This window comes from Rutidosis leptorrhynchoides, chromosome 9 (assembly GCF_046630445.1).
Source record: "Rutidosis leptorrhynchoides isolate AG116_Rl617_1_P2 chromosome 9, CSIRO_AGI_Rlap_v1, whole genome shotgun sequence".
NCBI classification, from domain to species: Eukaryota; Viridiplantae; Streptophyta; class Magnoliopsida; order Asterales; family Asteraceae; genus Rutidosis; species Rutidosis leptorrhynchoides.
In genome coordinates, this window is record NC_092341.1 from 173490047 (window position 1) to 173507061 (window position 17015).

General features: G+C 31.8%; 1 long non-coding RNA gene across 3 annotated transcripts; it reads left to right on the forward strand.

Moving 5' to 3' along the window:
• Positions 1-1836: 1836 nt before the first annotated feature.
• On the forward strand, positions 1837-5334 carry LOC139867167 (uncharacterized). Of its 3 annotated transcripts, none has more exons than XR_011765771.1 (7): positions 1837-1975; positions 2054-2119; positions 2266-2352; positions 2476-2591; positions 2709-2914; positions 3133-3481; positions 5079-5334. It is a non-coding gene; the product is annotated as an uncharacterized lncRNA (long non-coding RNA). The 3 variants fall into 3 exon arrangements; XR_011765772.1 differs by lacking the exon at positions 5079-5334 and having other exon boundaries at positions 1839-1975; positions 3133-3229; positions 3432-3893; XR_011765770.1 differs by lacking the exon at positions 5079-5334 and having other exon boundaries at positions 1840-1975; positions 3133-3893.
• Positions 5335-17015: the final 11681 nt, after the last annotated feature.

A 17015-nucleotide genomic window follows, 5' to 3' on the forward strand; every position in this document is an offset into this window, starting at 1 on the left:
TATCGCGTAAGTTAAGACCTTTAATTTTCACTTGATAATATGCTTAGATTTATTTCTCTGCTTTTGAGGCTGGTAGTTAACTCTGTAGGATATTTGGTAGGTTACAAGTTACAACTATGAACCATATATTGTACATAATTATTAGTTTCAGGTTCATGTTCAAGAAGTTGAAGTAAATTCACCAGACACCTATAAAGGTAAAAATGTGTGCATTTATGTTTAGTTTCTTTGTACTGTATTATCAGCTCTAAACCATATTTTAATTCTACCTAGATAGAGCAATAAAATGAATTTTTTTTAGATCTGTTCTTAAAAGGTCGTTCATTATTAGATAGTTAAAGGTTACAATAGCCACTCATTTATATTGCTTTCAATTATGCAGCCAAGATATCGAGATCGAATTTTCAGCTGGTTGTGTTTTAAACCTGGGGTTGCAATGGAAGAATTCGCTAGAAATGGTGTTAGATCATTCGTTGAGGAACTGAAGCTGTAGGTTAGTGACCAAATGATTTCTTCCTTATGCTATATTCCGTTTTTTGACATTTTACTTTGTCTTTTAATTTGTGGTGAATCTCCTATACACCTGGAGAACCCTCATGTTATATCATATAATCAATAATGGGCCGGCATCGTGCCATTTGGTCCATCTGGTCATCCCTTCAACTCTTCTTATGAGTCATGAGCATCACTTCCCAGGTTTGAATTTCATTCGTAATTTCAACTTTACAATTCTTTAGGGGTCCTGAACCAGCCTGTAGCCTAGATATCTTCCGGGTCACAAGTGAAACTTTCAAAATCATTCTTTTCTCGTGTAGGTTATGAAGGGTCAGGTGCCACCAATAATGCAAGAATTGTTGACACAGAGGTACTTCAGTTTTATTGTCACAATTTGTTGTTTGTAATTTTAAAAATAACGCTTTAAAAAAAAACATTACCTGAATTATATATTAAATTAAACAGTTTAGGTGGTTTAAGTAGTTTTGAGGTCTTTTTCTTCTTCTATACAACCCAATCGCTACTGGATTTCAAGAAATACATTGGTTAACACGTTGAGCAGTTCATGGAACATCCGAAAACATGAACAAAAGCATTTTAACAATGACTCTATTGTTAATTGTCTATAAGTACATTATTTACTTTGCGCCTTTTTATGCAATATTTTACCTCATACATATAGACAAGTACATTCGGTTGTGAAGCTAGAACAATTGGAAACAAGTTAATGAATTGTAACAGGTGCAAGTATATCCATATAGATATAAAAGAATGCTTGAAGAATTTTGGAGGAATCACAATATTGCAAGATTGACGGGTGGTGTTGTATATTGAAAAAGGTGTCCATAATGCTTCAGACTGTGCTTTGTATCTTGATTTAGAAGGTGTTACGGTGTCACATTTAGCTTATGCCGGTCTTGATCTATAATTGTTAATTAGGTTTCGCTACTTGTGGACTTTGGTAAAATGTACCAACTTTGGTGTTTTTAGTGAATAAAATTACCTTTAAAAAAGAACATTATGAATTTCATTCCACCATATTTACTTTTTTTTTTCGTTTGTCAATGATAATTCATTTTATTACATTTTATATCTTTAATTGATCAGTTGACCTGTTTGGAGTACACAATAATCCAAAGTGAACCGAACCCAAAACGTAATTTATACATATCTATCTATAATTATAATAATAATTATTATTATTAATATTAAAACTCAAACTTTATGATGTCATAAATAACTCAATTTCAAGCTTTAAAATAAATCAAAATCAAAATTAAAAAGAAAAATTTTCAAGTATCCTTGCTGATGTCATGGTAGAATTTTTTTTTTTTTAATTTAACTAATTAGGAATTTATTAAATATTTCTGTATCTTGCACGCCTATCGCTTCAATGCTTCTCCCCAAAATCGCCTCTTTACTTCATCGCTCATCCTTGCCAGACGATTCAATTCAAACTCAGCCACACAATTTCTTCCAGGTACAAGGATACATCTCTGCTCTTCATCTCCCTCTTCTCGATCTTAATCATCTCCCATCCGTTAATTTCTTTTTCTAGGGTTTGATGATTTCGTGAGATGAGTGTCCAGAATAGGAGCTTGATTCCTTGATTTGGATTGTTGAGGTATATATTATATCTATCATCTATCATTTGTATCAGTAGATTTGTTGTGGTTCAATTTTGTTCTAAGAGTATTAATCATAAATATGTAATTAGGTGTTTGTCACTACAATTTTAAAGTCTCATCTTCATCGTTTATGTATTTACAGATGCATAGAACAGGTCATCTGAAAAACTTAGGGTTTCTTCGACTGAACTTGTGGTTTCTATGATTTAATTGATCTATTCAGTTGAAGGTGAATTTTTCATCATGTTTAGTTTATACTTATTTCTTTGTCTTTGATTTATTGTTGGGCCATCTATTAATTACTCCCTATTTTAGTTTTGTTCACTAATCACTATTATTTCCTCATATTCAGTTGTGATTGTTTTATTGCAAGAAGATTACAGATAGGATGTATCTGGCATTTTGAATTTTCCTTTCGATTGATTCTTTTGGGTCCCATAGGTAGTAAGATGGATTTTTCAATATGAGGTTAGATTTTGTTTTTAGCTTCCTTGAGATTGTAAACGAAAAATAACTTTGTGAGTCTTTTATAAAAAAATTTGGTTTGAGTAATTCTTTTTCTTTTCCGCTTTTATATTGATGCAGGTTTGGACTGATCTTCTTTAACCATCATCTCCATTTTATTAAAAAAGAAGATAGATCTTTGATTTATACAAGGACCGTTGGCAAGACCCAGATTCACTTGGACAGATTTACGGCAAGACCCAGATATTCATGGCACGACCTATAAAATTTTATCGATAGGGTTCATGGTTTAAAGTTCACAAGCAGGGCTAAAAGGTCTCCATCAGGTATGCATGACTTACTTTAATGTCGTTAGATGTATAACGCTTTCAAAATCTAGTTGAACAAAACAACTAGCCCAAATTGTGTACTTTTGTACATATATAAAAACTGTTCAAATGTGTGTGTTTCTATATTCTTTTAGACATGGTGCATATTGCTTAGGAATTTTTCAAGTAGTCTTGGGAAAATTTAATCATGCTAATAAACTCTAATATTTTTACAGCATGGAGATGAAGGGCAAGGGGATATGATATGTTAAGAAGACTGAAGTTGGTTCTTTAAAGCATGGTGATGAAGATAAGAACACATCATTCCAGTCTGTAAATTCAATTTATTCTTAAACTTTTTGTAAAAAATAGACCCTCATGCTACTTTTAATTTAGTTTTGAATATATGAATCTTGACCCATGTTAGTTTTCTTCTCATTATTTTTGTAGCCATGTGAGTTTTTAGATTTTTTTGACTTATTGCGTGCGCTATTCTCTGTTAGTGTTTCATTTGATCCACTTATTTGTTCTTCAGGTGACATATCTACGAGACACATCCGCCACTTCCGATTCATTTTTGCAAAGGTATAACCTCTTAATTCTCTGTTTAGCTTTTCGGTCGTATTAATTTACTAATACTATGTATCATTTTGTTAGTATTGACCCTTTAGTATTGTGCTTTTTTCAATATACAAGATCATATTACATAGTGATAATGGTTTGTGTTCAACTGTACATTTATGCATGTTATTCCTACTGTTATTGGTATGGTTATTGCATACCAATATTTAGCTCGATTGTTGTTAATGCGTGCTTAACCTTTATTCATATGTATTATAAGGCCCCTATATATGGTGTCCATGTCAACTTTGAGTTAGTTTGTGCAGCTTTTAATATAACATTTTCATGTATTGAACTTCATTATATCATTATTATGGATGCTTGTCATATTCACAAGTACTGTTACAGAGGAGATAGTGCCTTTAGCCATTCAGGTAAATATCTTTCTGGGTTCATGTGATTAAGATCAAAGTTCATTATTTGCTATAGATAATATAAATGCATGACAAAAATTATAAGCTTATGTGAGAGTTCCATGTTTTTAGATCATAGCAAAAAAAAAAAATATTATGAAAGAAGTTTTTGATAACTGTTCCGTTTAAACAAACCTGTGGTTCCACGGATCATTTCACTAGTAATATGTAAAAGGATAACGCCATAACAATTATGATGATGTTGCATCTTATATGGTTGTCACACTAAGGTCACCTCATTAGAGCTCATTGTGTACATAAATTATGCAAACTTAGTTTTGTTTGAACTTTTAATATTTTGATAGATTCAACAATAGAATGTGACATTTACCTTAATACATTTAACCACCGTTTTGTGTTATGAATAACTTTGTGAACAAATATTATTAACATTTTGGTGATGTGTATTCTTTATACTTTACAAATTCAACCCACAACAGTACTTACGACAACGACCGTATAATATCTATGAACTATTATATATGTTAAATGTTATTTTTTGTAAATATTTGAAATATGTTTCATTATTATGAGATCCATCAAGTATAATCTATTTTTTAAATATATTTCATTCAACATAAACTCAAAAATAACTTTTAAAAATCGTCAACACCACGGGCTATTAAACTCAAAATTTAAAATTTGTCAAAACTACGAGCTCTTAAACTCAAAATAATTTTTAAAATCTTGTCAACACCACGGGCTCTTAAATAATTCTTATACTTTTTCTATTTTTTTAGTATCGCTATTTACATACCAATATGAACTGCAAATCCCTTTTATTGCACGATTTTTTACACATCCGTGCAACGCACAAGCTCAAAAAATGTAGTATACAAAGAAGTCTTGCAACACTTATAGACTTAAGTTTTAAATATGTTTTAAATAATTTCCATTTGCATGTGAACTATTGTGATGCCCCGTACAAAACCATCGTGTACGAATCATCAACAACATGATCATTACAATGTTAAGTACTATATGCTGTAATAAAAGAAGTTGCATTCACGATAAAAAGGTGACGTCATAACCGACATCAAATGTTTTACACCAACAGTATGCTTCTACGAATAGCAAGCATGAATAAATGTATGTGACCCTTAGGTCGTTACAAAACATAGTTCAAATGTATTAAAGTTTGAATGCAGATAAACAGTTCATGCGGTGATAACACTAGAGCAGCGGGTGTCTACGGCAAGACTAGCACGACAGCGGAAGCAAATAACCTTAAGCACCTGAGAAAAACATGCTTAAAAACGTCAACACAAAGGTTGGTGAGCTATAGTTTAAGTATAACAGTATGTAAGGTAGGCCACGAGATTTCAGTGCTACAAAGAGCGTTTCAAAACAGTATGATAAAGTATATGTTAACCGTGGGCACTTGGTAGCTAACTTAACGTTTATACCCCCTGAAAGTACACTTGGCAAGTGCGTATGTATACGAAGTATTAAACACTCGTTAAATGCTAGCGCTACTAGCCCGAGTGGGGATGTCAAACCCTATGGATCCATATCTAAGATTCGCGTTCACCGGTTCAAAAACCAATGACTAAACGTTACCGAGCTAAAGGGAATATTTCTGCCGTTATATAACCCACACATATATAAGTTTAAGTACTCGTGCCTAGTATGTAAAACATAAAATCCGCATGTATTCTCAGTTCCCAAAATAAGTTAAAGTAAAAAGGGAATGCTATAACTCACAATGATATAGTAGCGGTAAAAGTATGACTCGGAAAGTAAGCAAGTAATCGGTCCGAAAGGTCCAACGAGTCCTCAACCTAAGTCAAATAGTACTAAGTCAGCAAATCGTCCGAATAGGTTTAAAAGTATGTAAATTAGGTCTTAAGGGTCATCATCATTCATCATCAAACAAAAGGCGTAAAGTAAGTTTCGTTTATGAAAGTAGTTTAAAACAAGGGCTGACTTCGATCAGTCACCACGGCCTCTACCCTTACTGAATTAAGGTGAGACTGATAAGGCTAAAAAAGAACATATATTTCATAGCAATATCCCTTCTAAATAATAGGTTTTCATATGTAATTATATTATATTTTCATTGTAATTGTTTAAATAAATAAGTGCGAAGACAAAAGGCAAAAACGAAGATTTGAAGACACAAACGTCCAAAAAGCTCAAATGTACAAGATACAATTCAAAAGGTTCAATTTATTGATGAGAAACGTTTAAAAATGACAAGAGTACAAGTTACAAAACGCAAAGTACAAGATATTAAATTATACGAAAGGACGTTCGAAAATCCGGAACCGGTACCTGAGCCAACTATCAACGCTCGACGCAACGGAGCTGAAAGTACAAGTCAACTATGCACAAGAATATAATATAATATTTAAATAATTCATAATAAGAATAATAATAAATAATAAAAAGTTGTTAATTGAGCATAGTTAAGGGGTCATAAGTGAAAATTTTAATTCAATATTTGCCTATAAAAGGCAATTCATTTGATCGATTTATGTACACCTTTTCTTCTTTCTTTCTCTTTACATGTAATATATATATTTATAATTTTAATTTTAATTTTAGTTTAAGTTTAATAATAATTGGGTTATTATAAGGAATGTTTTACGGGTTTTAAAGTCGAAACTCTGTCCGTGTAACGCTACACGATTAATAATCACTGTAAGTTATGTTCTTCCTTTTTAAATTAATGTCTCGTAACTAAGTTATTATTATGCTTATTTAAGCCGAAGTAATCGTGATGTTTGACTAAATATTAAGACGGGGTTATTGGATTTTGTACCATAATTAAGGTTTGGGCAAAAGACCGACACTTGTGGAAATTGGACTATTGACTATTAATAGATGGGGGGTATTGTCTAATTGAGTGACAACTCATTGGAGTCTGTCGAACCTATCTTCAAATTAATTATCCTAATAATTAATAATGATTATGGTTGTCCTATTTAGTAACGTTCATATGGAATCTATTATAATCATTTAATTAATTATTCGGGTTGGGTAATTGATTATTCAAACTGATCAAGTGGGTAAATTAATATTCATATCTAATCAAAACAGGGGTAGATTACATACAGTGATAACTGGTGTAATTATTGACAGAAGTGATAACTGCGTCACAGTTTAAATCCTTAATTAGTTGGAATATTTGACTTCGGGTATAAGGGTAATTTGACGAGGACACTCGCACTTTATATTTATGACCGATGGACTATTATGGATAAAAACCAGATAGGTATCAAATAAACCATGACAAAGGACAATTAACCAGAGTAACAATTAATTAAAATCAAAACGTTAAACATCATGATTACGGAAGTTTAAATAAGCAAAATCCTTTTATTTCATATTCTATCGCAATTTTATTTATCGTTATTTTATTTATCGTCATTTATATATTTTACGCACTTTAATTATTGTCATTTATCTTTACGCTTAAAAATATAAAATCGACAAACCGGTCATTAAACGGTAAAAAATCCCCTTTTATAATAATATTACTACTTATATATATATATATATATTTATATAAATATAGTTTTATAAAAATATAGTACGTAATCACTAGCTCTCTGTGGAACGAACCGGACTTACTAAAAACTACACTACTCTACGATTAGGTACACTGCCTATAATGTTGTAGCAAGGTTTAGGTATATCCCATCCGTAAATTAATAAAACTTGTGTCATATTTTGTAGTATTTTGTATTAAAAATAATACTATTTCGTACCCTCACGCTACATCATCAAGTTTTTGGCGCCGCTGCCGGGGAGCGCTACAACGCTATATTTTTAATTTATATCTGTAAAAATATAGTTATAAAAAAAAGTAATTTCGGGGACACTTTTTGTGTTTTCACGGGGTATTTAAGTTTTTTTTTTTAGTTTTTGATTGATTAAAGATATTAATTTAAATATAATAATTTAATAAATATAATAATATAATAATATTAAAATAAAATATAATAATATAATAATATTTTAGAATCAAATTTGATACGTAAAAGTTTTAAAAAGTCGTATTTATTAAATATTTCAGGGGTATATTATGTAACTTATAATTAATAATTTCTATATTTTGAATCGTAAAAGTTTTAAAAGTTTTAAAAAGTCGTATTTATTAAATATTTCAGGGGTATATTATGTAACTTGCAATTAATAATTTCTATCATGTCGCTTTTATGTGAATAGTAAATTAATTAATTTCTTTCCTTTACTATTCATGAAAAGTAAATGAGTTAAAAAAAAAAGTTTTGAAAAAAAATAATAATAATAAAAAAATTATTAATTTCTTTTTAAAAAAAAATTGTAAAAAAATCGTTTTTTTTAGAAAATTTTTTTTTTTTAAAAAAAAAAAATTTAAAAAAAAAATTTAAAATCCTTAAAAAACGAAATATAAAAAAAAATTAAAAAAATAGTTTTTTTTTATTACCTTTAGATTTTTAGACTCTAGTTACAATTTTTAGTATTAAGTTTAGTTTTGCCATAGTTATTTTTATTTCTAGAATTTTTAGGTTTGCCGTAAAATCCCTTAAGTGCTTATTCCTTAGACTAAGATTTATGTGCTTTAGAATTTTGCGACGCCGTTTTTCGCGCTACTTTCTTATTTTTATTTTTCGACGCCTATTTTTCGACCTTTTATTTTTCGACCTTTTTCGACGCGCAATCTTTTTCTTTCTTATTTCTCGCTATTCTAGTTTTAGGACATAGATTTTTATTCTACTTCTTATCTAAATTTCTTAAAATTACGAAAATTTATTTTAAGTGGTTAAATTGATAGACATCCAAATTTCCTGGTTCGTAGTAATAGTTGGATTTGTACGTGGACCGGGTTATTGGAGCCAAACAGTCCTCAATTATATTGAGACCAAACGAATCCTGCCCCTCTGCTGCATCTTTTGGCTATTCGAAACGTGGGCAAAATCAGAAAAGTCTATTAATTGGACAACTTATATAAGTTTTTCTATTTTTATAACTAATAGGATATTCTGTGAATGCACCGAGCAAAACGTTCACCACCTTTCATACATTCACTACCTGTAACTCGATCAAGACATCTAACCAATATTATCGCCGTTGATTTTTCTTTAGAATCATCATCTAGACGACCAAGTACTCCAACTCAAATTTCCGATAATCCAATTTTTAAACCCTAAATATAAAGGCTCTCATAACCAAGAACCCGGAGGATATTCAAGGACAATTCCAAGATCCTGAACCACTAATCATTCCTCCTGAACCACAAACCGTTAAATCAGAATCTTCTAGTGATTCGTATTTAACAAATTCAATTATGGAAGTAACGGAACCTCTAAGTATGGAAGATCGAATGAGAGCCACACGCACGGGCCAAGGTCACGCCATTATTCAGCCAGATGTTAGAGCATCAGATTTTGAAATCAAAGGACAAATCCTACACATGATCACCAATCAGTGCCAATTTGGTGGTACAACAAAAGAAGATCCAAACGAACATCTTCGAACTTTTAATCGGATTTGTAATCTCTTTAAAATCCGAGAAGTTGAGGATGAAACTATTTATCTTATGTTGTTCCCATGGACTTTAAAGGGAGAAGCCAAAGATTGGTTAGAATCATTACCTGAAGGAACGATTGACACATGGGATGTTTTAGTTGAGAAATTTCTTCAAAGATTCTTTCCGGCATCTAAAGCAGTGAGACTTCAAGGAGAAATTGCCACGTTCGTGCAAAAACCAAATGAAACATTATATGAGGTGTGGACAAGATTCGGAAGGATGTTGAGAGGATGTCCTCAACACGGATTAGATACTTTTCAAATAGTGCAAATCTTCTATAAAGGCGTAAACATCGCTACACGAAAAGATATCGACACAGCAGCTGGTGGTTCTATTATGAAGAAAACCGAAACTGATGCTTACAAAATTATTGATAACACTGCTTCCCACTCACATGAGTGGCACCAAGAAAAAGATATCGTTAGATCATCTAAAGTAGCTAGAGCCGATTCTAGCCATAACTTTGATTCTGTTTCCGCAAAAATAGATGCTTTCGAGAGACGAATGGAAAAGATGACTAAAGACATTCACGCAATACGAATCAGTTGTGAGCAATGCGGTGGACCACACTTAACGAAAGATTGTAATGTTGAACAAACGATGGAACAACGTGAGAATGTTTCCTACATGAACCAAAGGTCGGGAAATAATTATCAACCGCCAAGGCCAAACTTCAATCGAAATCAAAACATTCTTACAATCCAAAAGGACCCGATAATAACTCGTATAACCAACAAGGTCCGAATAACCAACCAACTCAAAACAACACTTTCAATTAACAAAGACCTGGCTTGTATAAACCACCACAACAAACCGAAGAGAAAAAGTCAAATCTGGAAGAAGTGGTATTTAAGCTAGTTGAATCTCAAACACAATTTATTGAAACTCAAACTCAAACGAATGAGAGGTTTGATCAGTCATTTAGAACTCAACAAGCTTCTATTTTGAATCTAGAAAAACAAGTAGGTACTCTTGTTAGATTGATGAGTGAAAGGAAACAAGGAAAGCTACCGAGTAATACTGAAGTAAATCCTCGGAATGAAAATATTAATATGGTTTCAACAAATTCTGAAAAACCAGCATCAGAAGATGGGGAGGTTTAAGATGTAAGTAACAATGAAGAAGTTACACCACCACCACCACCTGAGTATGTAAAGCCAGTGGTGGCACCATACAAACCACCCATCCCGTTTTCAAGAAAAGGAGTTGAGTATGAGCAAGTAATAGGTAATAAAGTTTGTGATACCTCTGGAAAGAAGAAGAAGAAGAATAAAAAAGTGCAAGAAACAAAAACAGTAGAAGTAAACCCGGTGAAGACAGTTCCACCAAATCCTCCACCTAGGGTAGGTGATCCGGGTGAATTTATTGTTCCTTGTCTACTTAGTGACTGTGTCATGTATGATGCACTAGCAGATTTAGGTTCAAGTGTGAGTGTTATGCCTCTTTCATTATATAAGAGATTAGGTGTAGGTGAGTTAACTCCAACGGATATGAGTGTTCGACTCCTTGATCAAACCATTAAGCACCCAGTTGGAATTGCTGACAACCTACCCGTTCAAGTAGGTAATTTAACCTTTCTAGTCGAATTCATTGTCATTGACATAGAAGAGGACTCAAACGTTCCTCTAATTTTAGGTCGACCATTCTTAGCGTCCACCGGGGCGTTATTTGATGTAAGAAAGGGTAGAATGACACTTAGTAATGATGAGAAATCGATCACCTTTATGATTCGAAAGTCTAAATATCCACAAACCAAAACCGTTGAACCGACAAAAACGATTGGTAAGAACCATGTTGTTTTACCAACTCCAACGGTAATGCTTAACAATAATAGAACGCCTAAGTGTGGGGAAAATGAAGTAACACCTAATGATGACTTGATAATAAAGAACCCCATAGTTGATACGAAATTAAATGACCCTGTTATTAACAGTTCAATGAAGAAACTTTTTAAACGGGTTATTGATGCTAAAAGTAAGGGGAACTTTAAGTTATATAACCGGCTAGTATCCAATCTGTCGCCTAAAGAAAAGCGAAGCTAGTTGAATTTGTGGATATTACGGAAAAAGCTGGTCACTGGCTTAAAGCAAAAGTCACAGATATGCAAGTTGATTATGGTCCAAGAGAAATTGACAATGAAGTTAATCACAATTTTGACACCACATCTACCTAAGTGTGAGGAGATTCAAATATTCTAAAAAGAAAATGCTGTTTGGAGTTAATTGTTCTGTTCTCGTGTAGTTCCGAGAATGGAATCCGATTGGTCTTTTCCACTAGCAGACACTAAAGAACTAGTTTTCTCCCCCCATTCTGAATTTTTTTTGTTTTTTAGGTTTTATATGAAATTAATATGTTTTCTTTTTAAGTTTTGTGTGAATTTAAAAACAAAAATTTACTTTATTTCATTAAGTTGAAAAAAAAATGATTTCTAAAATTCGTCGTGAGTTGAAGACTAGGTCGTTGAGCCGAAATTACTTTTCCCGAGGGAGGGGCAAAAAATTTTGTCATCATTATTTTTAATTTTATTGATTTAAAGTATGCAAAAAAAAAAATATTTGATTTTATAAATTTTTGAACGTGGGGTAATATACCCAACTTTAAAAATATGTATATATGTTTGTATTTTATCATGTAAACAACAGGGTAAAACAACGCACTTTCAAAGACTAACATTAAGTTCAGCAAAAGCTACTGATTTTGACGACAAGATGCAAAACAACAAATGTGATATAATAAATGAAGGAATGAACGATGAGGCGCGCCATCTATCATTCGACGAGCTTTGTAATTACAAACTGGGTATTTTTAATCACTTTTCTACACTAATCACCCTCATGAATTTATAATTATAGTATGATTTCATGCAAATGAGGGCATTGCATGATCTCAAGTGTGGGGAAGGGTTATAAATTCTCTCGGGTTTATACTTGGCTTATTTTCTAAATATTATGAAAATTTTAAAATTTTATAACTAAATGAATTCAAAATCATGTTTATACATATTTATGAACGATAAAACTAGGTGTTAATGCCGAAATTATTGTTACCTCGGAAAGGATATAAATTGAGAAACAACTAAAACGCATGAATTTATTTATTAAGATATAAAAAGACGCATGAAAAAAGCCAAGTGTGGGGAGAATGTACCAAGTTATTCAATTAAAAACTATCTATCACATGTTTTTGTAAAGTTATTGCAGGTGCTTTTACTTTGGACTAAATTAACTGGTTTACCCGATTTACTGTAAGAAAGATGGATCTACACGATGAATCAATTCCATCATTAAAAGGAAGTAAAGTCTTCCGAAAAAGAAACGCGCTTCTTGATTTAGGTCATGAAGTTGTCGTCCAGACCAGCTGTAGGTTGACGAAAAATCTAGAAAAGTCATCTCTAAAATCAGCAGGAAATCCACGGACCTCAGCATCAAACAGGGTCGCCATGTGGTCAGATTTATCCTAACCATGAGAAGGATTTATCTCGCACAATGGGGGGGGCACCGTGCAAATTAGCTTGATAAGACTAATGAATCAAATCCCCAGAAAGGATAATCTCCTTAAAGATCAAAAATCAGCTTTTAAGACTGATATTACTCAATCCTAGAGATTGACCTTAAAGATTGAGAATTACAAACTCATGGAATTCAATGATATCTAAACTCGAGCTTGAACGAGAAAATATTTTGATCAAAAATAAAATCGATTTGTTTTCTGAAAACCTATTTTCAATGCGTTCATTACCATTGAACGTAAAATCCTGAGAATTCATCAGAATTCATTAGGTCACCTGAACCAAATCGGGTGTCAACCGTAAGAAACGGTGGTTGCATAGCATGGTCGGAGACAGGACCTTGTGCCAGACCGAAAAATCATAGGATGATATTTACTATTGCTCCTACAAAGGATAGTACTAGCATCCGACACGTTTTAAGACCATAATCATATGCATGTCATTAGACATTGCCTTAACAGTTTCTTGTTCATCGCTTTCCTTTACAACCGGACGGTAGTTTACCGAAAGGTAATATACGGAATAAGTAAACTGGACGTGTTGCTTTTCCAATACAAGGTTAGCAAGTGGGTAACACAAAACCACAAGTGTTGAGCTAAAATTTTCAAATCTGAAACCCACACAACCCACAAAAATATTTTGCAAACACCGGTGAAGGGTTATTCCGGAAAACTTACCTAGGGTAAAAGCTAGATTAAATTTTCAAAAAGATCAAATGTTTTCATAAAGATCCAATTTCCTTAAGGATCTACATTTTCATAGTCATGTGGGACTGTAAACCACCTTTCAAATGTGCACTTTGCTTTGGAAACCGAAAGTAAATCGACTATTTGATTGCAAGTGTCGTTGACCTAAACCCGAGGCAACTGTGGATGACACACCCACCTTTAACCATGGTTCTATCGTTACTATCATTTTTTATACCACCATATCAAAATCACTAATGTACAAAGTGTGATGAATAAAAAAGTGATTCATGTATGTTTTTATTTCAAGTTCTGTATTGCTTGAGGGCAAGCAACGCTCAAGTGTGGGGATATTTGATAAGGCTAAAAAGGAAAATATATTTCATAGCAATATCTCTTCTAAATAATAGGTTTTCATATGTAATTATATTATATTATATTTTCATTGTAATTGTTTAAATAAATAAGTGCGAAGACAAAAGGCAAAAACGAAGATTTGAAGACACAAACGTCCAAAAAGCTCAAATGTACAAGATACAATTCAAAAGGTTCAATTTATTGATGAGAAACGTCTAAAAATGACAAGAGTACAAGTTACAAAACGCAAAGTACAAGATATTAAATTATACGAAAGGACGTTCGAAAATCCGGAACCGGTACCCGAGCCAACTATCAACGCTGGACGCAACGGAGCTGAAAGTACAAGTCAACTATGCACAAGAATATAATATAATATTTAAATAATTCATAATAAGAATAATAATAAATAATAAAAAGTTGTTAATTGAGCATAGTTAAGGGGTCATAAGTGAAAATTTCAATTCAATATTTGCCTATAAAAGGCAATTCATTTGATCGATTTATGTACACCTTTTCTTCTTTCTTTCTCTTTACATGTAATATATATATTTATAATTTTAATTTTAATTTTAGTTTAAGTTTAATAATAATTGGGGTATTGTAAGGAATGTTTTACGGGTTTTAAAGTCGAAACTCTGTCCGTGTAACGCTACACGATTAATAATCACTGTAAGTTATGTTCTTCCTTTTTAAATTAATGTCTCGTAACTAAGTTATTATTATGCTTATTTAAGCCGAAGTAATCGTGATGTTTGACTAAATATTAAGACGGGGTTATTGGATTTTGTACCATAATTAAGGTTTGGGCAAAAGACCGACACTTGTGGAAATTGGACTATTGACTATTAATAGATGGGGGGTATTGTCTAATTGAGTGACAACTCATTGGAGTCTGTCGAACCTATCTTCAAATTAATTATCCTAATAATTAATAATGATTATGGTTGTCCTATTTAGTGACGTTCATATGGAATCTATTATAATCATTTAATTAATTATTCGGGTTGGGTAATTGATTATTCAAAATGATCAAGTGGGTAAATTAATATTCATATCTAATCAAAACAGGGGTAGATTACATACAGTGATAACTGGTGTAATTATTGACAGAAGTGATAACTGCGTCACAGTTTAAATCCTTAATTAGTTGGAATATTTGACTTCGGGTATAAGGGTAATTTGACGAGGACACTCGAACTTTATATTTATGACCGATGGACTATTATGGATAAAAACCAGATAGGTATCAAATAAACCATGACAAAGGACAATTAACCCGAGTAACAATTAATTAAAATCAAAACGTTAAACATCATGATTACGGAAGTTTAAATAAGCATAATCCTTTTATTTCATATTCTATCGCAATTTTATTTATTGTTATTTTATTTATCGTCATTTATATATTTTACGCACTTTAATTATTGTCATTTATCTTTACGCTTAAAAATATAAAATCGACAAACCGGTCATTAAACGGTAAAAAACCCCCTTTTATAATAATATTACTACTTATATATATATATATATATATATATATATATATATATATATATATATATATATATATATATATATATATATATATATATATATATATATATATATATATATATATATTTATATAAATATAGTTTTATAAAAATATAGTACGTAATCACTAGCTCCCTGTGGAACGAACCGGACTTACTAAAAACTACACTACTCTACGATTAGGTACACTGCCTATAATGTTGTAGCAAGGTTTAGGTATATCCCATCCGTAAATTAATAAAACTTGTGTCATATTTTGTAGTATTTTGTATTAAAAATAATACTATTTCGTACCCTCACGCTACATCATCAGAGACCAGTGGCTATGGCTCTGTATATGAGTCCTTTAAGTGTGGTAAAATTTACAGAAGCAAAATCGTCTTCGTTTGACCGTGGTGACGGTCTAAGTGCGAGTAGGTCATAAATTTCTGCACAACGTTAAAAGGACATAGTGACGATCGGAGGGCCATAAATCCTAAACCGTAACTCGGATTAAGACGAGTCCTATATGAAAAATTATCTACTCGAAAAGATCTATCTGAAAATAAAGGTTACAGTAGCCCAGGTGTACTGGTATGTTACAGAAACCAGAAAACAGTAGGCAGAAGACAGAAAACAGAAAAATAGTGGGTTCCGGTGGTCTTGGTGCTCGATGTTTATCACGGTTCTCATCCTTGATGTATATAGCTTCAAGTGTATAACTCGTTGATGTGTTTGCATCATTTTCACTAAGGTTTGACCATCATAACCCAAGTGTAAGTCTAAGACATGAAGCACAACTCACTTAAGTGTTGCAAGTGTTTTGATGAACCAAAGTTACATCAAAGTCTTAGATTCAACACATACATGAAATGTAAAAGTAATATTAACCAAGTTTTGACTATTATGACACAAGTGTAGTTCTAAGACATGTAACACAACTCACTTAAGAGTTGTATGAAGTTTGATGAACCAAAGTTACATCAAAGTCTTAGATCTAACACATACATGAACTTTAGAACTAATAATAAGTTACAAACTTGAAAGTGAACTTATGAAATCAAGATCTTAAGTTGTAGAACATAGTTCTTAGTTTGATCTTGAAGATCCAAGACTCAAAAGTCTAGATCTAACATAAGTGTACAAAGTTATAATTACAGAAAACTTACTTACATGTTCTTGAACTTTTAAAGTTAACTTTTGTTCAAGATAAATGAGATCAAAGTTAACTAGTAACACTTGACCAATTTTAACCAACAAACATGAATTTAAAGTGCATAATATGAAGTAATAAACTAAGTAAACAAGTAACTAGTTCATGGGTTGTTCATACTTTAAAGATTCAAACCAAAGTTTGATCTTTAAGAAAGTAAACTTTTAAGTTTACAAACATAATTCACAAGTATGATTTTTACAACCATGAACTTACAATCTTTAAAACTTTAAAGGTAGAACATAAGCTAGTAAGTTTATGTTCTTGAGTGTTCTTGTAAATACAAGA